The sequence below is a fragment of the Cervus elaphus genome, chromosome 15, assembly GCF_910594005.1.
Source record: "Cervus elaphus chromosome 15, mCerEla1.1, whole genome shotgun sequence".
Lineage (NCBI taxonomy): Eukaryota > Metazoa > Chordata > Mammalia > Artiodactyla > Cervidae > Cervus > Cervus elaphus.
The window spans coordinates 43,300,318-43,309,264 of record NC_057829.1 but is presented as its reverse complement, the minus strand read 5'-3'; positions in this window follow the sequence as shown (position 1 = coordinate 43,309,264).

Sequence of the window (8,947 nt, the reverse complement as noted above, 5' to 3'; positions counted from 1 at the left end):
AGTTTGATACCTTCAGGGAGGTCCTGGAACCAATCCCCCATATATACTGGTGGACAACTGTAATTCCCTGAGTTATGGGTTATGTTGGAGGTAAGTGCAGAGGATTGTGGGAGTCAGGGAAGGCTCCCTGGAGGAAATGGTGTTTAAAGGAAACGTCCTACAGGAAAGCTGGAAGAGCTGATCCTCTTATGGAGCAGACCCAGAAATACTGATCATGGGGTTGGGGTGGGGAAACCTAAAGAGAAAGGGCAGTCTGAAGTTGGAGGACGGAGTGTTAAAATTCCCTCTGCTTGAATACAGCCTCTTGGAATACATACACACTGACTCACACTGCAGGAGCATTCTAAGTGACACAAAATAAAAATAATTAGAGCTGCCGTTGATAGTATGTGTGTCCCGGGCCCTTTGCTGGGGATTCTACATATTTACTAGATATTCTTTAACCTTTACCATGGCTTCGCCTGCTGGGAATGTGCCCATTTTACAGATGAGGAATATTCATGAACCTTGAAGTTGAAGGTTATTTGCCGAGTCTACTTGGCCTCTGTAAGGCTACACTGCTTCCCTTGGAAAATAGCCTCTTATTCCTGGCCCTGTGGAGATCTAGTGGCCTGGGGTCTTTCCCTGCAGTTGGGCTGTGTCAGTGGGTGGGATGTATCCTGTGAGGCACCTGTCCTGGAACAGGAGCCCTCATGCTCTGGAGCTGGATTGTTGGCATGTCCTGGCTGGTACAAACTGCCCCTCCTCACCCTCGTATAGGGAGGCTGCACACAGGCTGGTGGGGACCGATGGCTGAGGTTGCTAAACTGAAGAAAACCAAACACATGAAACGAGGCTCCAGACTTCACAAAGATAATAACTAATGCTAGGAAGTAAAATGGAGCTCATAGAACAAAGGCTTTATATGAACTGTAATAACTTCAGAGAGCAAGGATGATCTTGCTCCTATGAAGCTATAACAGACTATTAAAGAAATAATCAGGTGTTTAGAAAATACCAAGTATTGCCGACACAAAAACATCAATAGATGGGCTGAGTGATTTCTTTCATTGTAAGCCATGTCAATTTTGTCAATACCCTTCAGAGTTCAATTCCAGGAAAGAATATCTGATTGGCATTTCTTGGGTCATCTATATCTTTCTTGGAGTAATTTGATTGACAAACTGTCTAAGACTCCGCTCAATAAATGGAAGAGGAACTGGAAAACAAAATTGGGGTGTGGTTTCTAGAAGGGGGGAATATGGATGTTGAACCGAACAAACGATAGACGTGCATCTACTCTCTCTGCCATGACGTAGGTGTGAGAACAATAACAGTTAATATTTATCAAGTACTTTCTCTGTGCCAGTCCCTGTTCTCAATCTCTTCTGCCTGATATCACCTCTAAATTCTCACTGTGCCGCTTGCGATGTATATTACCTTCATGCTACCTGTTAAGATGTTGAGGATCAGAGAGGTTGAGTAACTCTCCTTGGGTCACATGGTTGGAGTTCACATCCAGTTGGTTGGGGTCTAGTGTCCTTGTCCTGTGCCACTGAGCCACACTGCTGTCTGAACTCGGGCTTCTTCCTGAGGTTGATTGAGAATTCAGTGAGGCAGTACAGGCAAGCACCCGACACTGTGATCCACCCACGATGGGTGGTCGGTGTCTAACCAGGTTGGTCAGAGTGGGTCTAGTTGGAGCTCGTTGGGTTTTCTTCATATGTGGGAAGTAATAGGAGGTGATGTGAGTTCTTGTTTCTTTGAATACCCAAGGAAACGTTCATGCTAAGATAGAATTCTCAAGAATTGGAGGACAGAGTTGAGTTGTATTACAAATTATCTGTCTCCCATGCTGTTTATCACCTCTCTTTTCCAACTGAAGTGCAAAGTGAAAAACACTCATTTCCTTCTCAGAACTGCTGGACCCAAAAGAAAGGCCAAAGAAACAGATGCTCTGCTTTTCTGCAGAGGAACTTAAAAACCAAACTTCATCTTTTTCCTGATGGGAAAAGTAATGTATGTCCTTTGAGTAACAATGAGACACTCCAGATAATAATAAAGCATAATAATCCAGAACATTTCTAGACAGATTCATGGTGTGCCAGGATCTGGGCTCTGCTCCTTATTTGTTTTCATTTTGATCCTCATAATAGCAACATGAGGAAGCTGTTTTTACCACCCCCATTTTGTAGATGAAAAAAACCAAAAACTGTGGGTTGAGTAATTTCTCAGCCACACAAATCCTAAGGAGGGAGTTAGTGTCCATACCCTGCTCTGAATTTCCACCCTGAACCATGCTTATTGTGTTGGTGACAAAGAAAGCAGCCATCTTTTTTTTTCCTGTGTCCCCATTCCATTAAGTGACACACACATTTCTATCTGGCCAACCTTCAAAGCATTTTCTCAAGCATACATGTGCCCAGGTTCATTGTGTTCAGTAAAGGTATTGGGGGACATTTTTTTGTTGAGATCTTACAGTCTGTAAGAATGTGCTTTGACCACCAAGGGCGCATTCCAAGCTGCATCTCTGGACACCAGGGTGGGCATCCCTCACTTTACTAGCAAATCAAGCTGCCTGGGAAATAGCAACAATTACTGTGACAAACTGAACAAGTGGGAGATGGAGTGATTTCCCCAAACATATCACCGTTACAATCCTTTTTCTCAGGCAAAACTCCACAACACATAGTCCTGTTTCTTTGCCGAAAGCCCTAATGTGTTCTGACAGCTTTTCCGCGTCTGATGAAGTGAGTCCTGGTGTTCCCAGTCACCTCGGCTGCACACATCCCCACTAGCACACGGCTCGGCTATACTGTTCTCTGAGCTGCTTCTGGGTCACGAAGGCAGACTGGGCTTGAGTCCTGACTGCCCAGCAGCCTTGTGGCCACAGGCAAGTTGCTTTACTCTCTACATCAGTGTTCTGTTTTTTCCAGTGACTTAGTTTAAGATGTTTAACTTAACCTCTCCAGAATCTCTTTATTTTTATTTTTAAATTTATTTTAATTGGAAGATAATCACTTTACAATATTGTGGTGGTTTTTGCCATATATCAGTGTAAACTGACCATAGGCAAACGTGTGTCCCCTCCATCCTGAACCCCTCTCCTGCCTCCCTCCCCGCCCCATCCCTCCAGGTTGTCACAGAGCACCGAGTTTGAGGTCAAAGGTGTTTTTAAGGCTCCAGCCAGCAGGCTTGGTCTCTGTCAGGTTGTTGAGAACTCATTAACATACATTAAGAGCTAGGCAGAGTTTCCTAGCCGAGAACAGCTAACCCAGGGAAGCCCGGCAGCCTGCAGCCCATTTTTGGCCTGGAATTGAGACAAGGAGGAGGAGTTTGCCGTCTGAGGGTAAAACAGGAAAGTGCTTCTGCCAAAAGGGTGGAGGCAGAGACCCTGAGGGGGCAGAGAGGTGGTGGGAGGAGGGGGCTTGTTGTTGAGGGCTGTGTAGACAAGCATGAAGAAGACTGAAAACCCGAAAACCCTTGCTGGGAGAGACAGAAGCCCTTTCCTCTCTCCCTAAGGAAACTTCCATAAATTTGACTTTGTGCAAAGCTACCTCTAGGCACCTGGTTTATTTGGGGGTGGCTAAGAGGAATATGGAGAATTCAATGGACAGAAGAGCCTGGTGGACTACAGTCCATGGGGTTGCAAAGAGTCAACCATGACTGAACAACTAACACACACACAAGAGGAAGATGAGCTGAGTGTCAACAGTCAGCTCCTGCGGGGGTAGGGAGTTGACGCAGGTCTCAGACTGGGGCGGGGGTGCCTGGAGTTTCAGGGAGCTGCCCCAGTTCCCACAGGCCCTCTAGCTGCTCTGAGTCATGGCTAGTTTAATCTTGCCTAGCACCGAGTTGTGTTTGGTAGCTGACATTTTGGTTCCAGGTGATAGGAAACCTAACTCACACTGGCCTAAGAAAAGCCCATCACTCTCACCTGAGGGTGTCTTGCTCTGATTAGCCGATATGAGTTTGTGCTGCAGCAGAGCAGAGCTGGGGATCCCAGTCAAACCAAGAGTAGGGGAGAGGTGAAGCCCTAACAACAGGGCTGTTCCTGGAAGAAGGTGGAGGGGAGGCAGCAGAAGTGGACAGCCACCGCCCACCACAGTGGCCAAAGGGGAGAGCCAGGTCTCCTCTTCTCCATGGACCCAGAGGTTTTCCAGCTACCGAGAACCCAGGGGGATACTTTTCTCCAGCAGGTCAACTGATTCCCCAAAGGGAGATGCTAAGAAATTGTCAGCAGCAGTTTGTACTAAGCACATTTCTCCGAGGCATTTAAGCATTTTTCCAACATGCTTTATTAAGTGAGAATGCCACACTGCCCCTTCAGCAAGGGTTGACCGCTGATAGCTGAGCCGTCTGTTGTCAACCAGTGTGTTCTCGGGAGCTGGCTTCCTGGGTGACACCCACGGTGCCAGGCTCTGGGGTAGAAGGCACAGAGAAGTGAAAGATGACACGGCTGCCGCTTTGAGGAGCTCTGTGACCCTCTCGGCGCTAGTAGTAAAGAACTCATCTGTCAGTGCAGGAGACATAAGAGATGCGGGTTTGATCTCTGGGTCTGGAAGATCCCCTGGAGTAGGAAGCGGCAACCCACTCCAGTTTTCTTGCCTGGAGAATCCCATAGACAGAGGATCCTGGCAGGCTACAGTCTGTGGAGTCGCAAAGAGTCAGACATGACTGAAGTGACTGAGCGCTCACACATACATGACCCTCTCAGGAGTCAGACGCACACAGATAGAAGATGCTGGGCATTCGTTCAGAGGCTGTGGAGGAGGAAGGCTGCGGGAGACCGCAGGACGGAGCCCACCAGGCTGCTGGGGATATGTGGTGCGGAAAGATGATGGAAGAGGAGCTGTTTGAGTCGGCAGCATTTACCAGACGAAGTAGGGCACACAGGAGGGCAATGGCCTATGGACCTGGAGGGCCTGGTCTGGTCACTGAGCACTGGGAGTGGACAGCAGCCAAGTGGAGAGCGGGGTGAGGCCCACATCATGAAGGACTCTGATGCCCCGCTGAAGAGTTCAGGCTGCGTCTTAAAGCCATGCAGGGGAGTCTCAGTCCTGGTTCCCAGCTGTGAGCCACAGAACTGACTCTGGCTGAGACAGATTCAAAAGGAAATGTGGGCGGGGAAGACAGGGAGCTCACAGAATTGCCAGAAAGAAAGGCTGAGAAAGCTGGCTTAAAAAAAAAAAAGGGACAAGACTCCAAGCCAGAGGAAGAGCTCAAGTCACACAAAAAAACAGACCTGGAAGGACTCTGTGACCATGGCTACTGAAATGGTGGCCTGTACCACTAGCCTCATTGATTGATGGATCCTGTGGTTGGCATGACTGCCCTGCTGCCAGTGGAAACTGGATGTAGCTGCCACAGCTGGGGCCACAGAACACGGTATCTGTTCTCTCTTTATCCTGATGCCAAGAGGTCTAGAGTCAAGGGCTGCCCAGGTGGGGGTTCCCTGCCCATCAATTCTCGGCTTCCACCAGGGCCCGAAGGTGGGGATCTCCTAGACAGCATGATGCTGGGCAGCCCAAACATGCCAAAAAATGCACAGGGAAGAAACAAGTTCCGATAGATACTTCAGAAAGGTTATTTCAGCAGCAGTGTAGAGAGCGGTTTTCAGGAGGGGATAATGGAGATAGAATTACACAAGAATCTAGTGAAATAGTCTAGGCAAGAGATGTTGAAATTCCAAACTAGGACAAAAGCACCATTGAGAAAAGGGCAGTGTTTCAGAAGTAGAAACAGAGAAGATGGTGAAAGAGGAATTGGCTGTCCCCAAGTTTCCAAACTCAGTAAGTAGGTTGTTGATCATAGCTTTAATTAAGGTGGGGAATCCAGCTGGAGAGACAGAGGCAGGGAGCGGATGTGTTGGGTTTACCACAGGTGGTCCATGAGTTGTTGGAGATGTTCACGAGATGTGGGACAACTGGATGGGGTTTTGGTTTGTTTGCTTTTTGCTACTCAGCCTCTATGTGTTCTGGAAACAGGTCCTCGCTTTTCCTTTTGAGAAACTAACCTCTTTCCCACACACAGTCCCTTGGGTTTCAGTAGGCTTGGGTCCCCCTCTTCTCGATTTCAGAAATGTGCATGTCTTCCAGGCCTAATCAACCCAAGTCACTGTGATTAATTCAGAAATGGACACATGACCCAACCTGAGCCAATGAGAGTCAGGCGCTCAGGCTTTCACTGGAATATTTGGGAAGGTAAAATTTTCTTCTACTAGGGCTGTTATGCTCCTGAAAGCTCAGCCTGAAGCAGCTGGTAATCCTGTCACTACTTTGGGTCAGCTTACATGAGAATGAAGCCATAGAAGAAACCAATTACAAGAGATGCAGACAGGGCCTTCTGTCACTGATTGAGCACTTGTATCCAGCCAAGCTTGAAGCTGTACATGTAGTTTTCAGTTAGATGAACCAATATACTTCCTATTTTCTTAAGTCAATTGTACTTGGCTTAAGACATTTGAAGATGAAAATTTCCTGATTAGACCACTGGGATTTGACATCTAGCACTTAGCAAAGAAAGGACTGGGAAAGATGTTGGAAAGTTATAGCAGCAACTGTGAATGTGACCTTAGTGAGTGAAGGGAGAGAGGACCATGGACAGAATAATTTTGTTACTGTTTTCAGTCACTAAGTTGTGTCTGACTCTTTGCAACCCCATGGACTGCAGCATACCAGGCTCCCCTGTCCTTCACTATCCCCTGGAGTTTGGGCAAATTCATGTCCGTTGAGTCTGTGATGCTATCTAACCATCTCTTCGCTCCCTTCTCCTGCCCTCAATCTTTCCCAGCATCAGGGTCTTTTCCAATGAAATGAGTCAACTCTTTTCATCAGATGATCAAAATATTGGAACTTCAGCTTCAGCATCAGTCCTTCCAATGAATGTTCAGAGTTGACTTCCTTAAAGGATTGACTGGTTTGAACTCCTTGCTGTCCAAGGGACTCCAGAGAGTCTTCCCCAGCACCACAGTTCGAAAGTATTAATTCTTTGGTTCTTAGCCTTCTTTATGGTCCAGCTAGAATCATGGGGTGAGCCAATATGAGGAATGTTGTCGTTCAGTTGTTAAGTCGTGTCTGACCTTTGCGACCCCATGGACTGCAGTACGCCAGGCTTGCCTGTCCTTCACCAAACTCCTGGAGTTTGCCCAAGTTCTTGTCCATTGAAATATGTGGGTACTGGTATAGAAATACATTTAGAAACACTTCTAAATCCCTTCACAGTTATACACAAACAAACAAATAAGTAATACTGAGATCTTTCTTATAAAATGCTAATGCTTGTAGCAGATTGAGAAATGTTTTATATAACATAGTTAAAAATACCAGACTAGTTTTATTTTGTATTTCTACAGAGAACCACTGAGACACTATTGGATGTTTTGGAAGCATTTTTCAAAACCAGAGGAAATAGATGTCTCTCTGAAGACAGTTTCCAGGAAGGCACACGCTATTGAAATGCCATTGGGTGCATGGCATTAGTGCCACCTCCCTGCTCACTTCAGACAGTACAGTAATCAACAGGTAGCCCTGGATATTTTTTCACTGTGAATCGTGGTCTTTAGTACATTTAACTAATTTAACCCATTTCCCCAGTGGTGCTGAATTCCTAATGAATATTTAACTGACTGGAACATTTTAAAGACAAGAATCTGTCAAGCCTTGGAGCCTGATCATCAGCTATGAGCCTTCTTTAAAGTTATTTAGACTGTTACTTGATTTTGGTGAACTTTGAAATTTGTTGCCCAAGCCTGATTTATTTTATATGCACACTTTAACAGAATTATTGTTGTCCTCTATTATTGTTGAAGTAGACTCTTAGGAGGTCGGTTTTGGGAAAATTACAAAAGCAGCTTGAGTCCCATTCCAGCAATGGGAGGGGGTGAAGCTGGAATGCTTAGGCTGAGGACAGGGGCTCAGCTTCCAGACATAGCCACCTCTCACCTGTGTGAAGAGCCTGGTTGAGTCCCTTACCTCCTCTGAGACTCAGTCTTCCTACCCAGTAAGAGAAAATTCTATGTAGGGCTGTATAAGGGTCTTTTAAGGGTGAGATGAGATCAGGTACAACAGGAGGTTAGAACAGTACATGGCACTTGGCAAAGGGTCAATAATTGATAGATGTCAGTAAAGAAGCTCAAATTTTGCCTTTTCCTATTTTTCATTGTATACTAACAAAAGAGAAAGTACTGATTTTTTAAAAATCAAACAACATAGAAGTATATAAAGTAAAAATAAAAATTTCCCTCCTATCTATTTGCCTTGATTGCAAGTGACCCTGGGCAAGATTCCTGACATATATTTACTTGTGCAAATCTGTGTACATGCATTATACACACACCATGCAATTGGTCACATGTGTGTGATACAGACATCTTTACAAAAGCAGCACCTATAAATAGGTAGAGATAGTGTCTTCTTTTTAAAGTTGTTCAAATAGTTTGGAGCGAGGAGGTAACTGACTTTTTTTTGGTAACGGTTTTATAAACGGCAATAGATGTATAATCACATGTCATACAATTCACTCATTTTAATGTATACAATTCAGTGGTTTTTAGTATATTCATGGACTTCTATAGTCATTACCATGATCAATTATAGGATATTTTCATCATGTCAAAAAGAAACCTCATAGTTTATCACCTCCTCAATTCTCTACACCCTCATCCTTCCTGGTTCTGATGCAGCTACTAATCTGCTTTCTATCACTATTTGCCTATTTGGATATTTCATACAAATCAAATCATATATTATGTGGTATTCTATAACTGGCTTACTTCACTTAACATAAATATTTACAAGGTCCTTCCATGTTGTAGCATGTACCAGGATTTTGTTCCTTCTTAAGACCAAGTAATATTCCATTGTATGGATATACCACAGTTTGTTTATCCACTTATCAGTTGATGGACATTTGGATTGTTTCCAACCTTTGGCTATTATGAATAAATGCTATGAATAATCATAGGCAA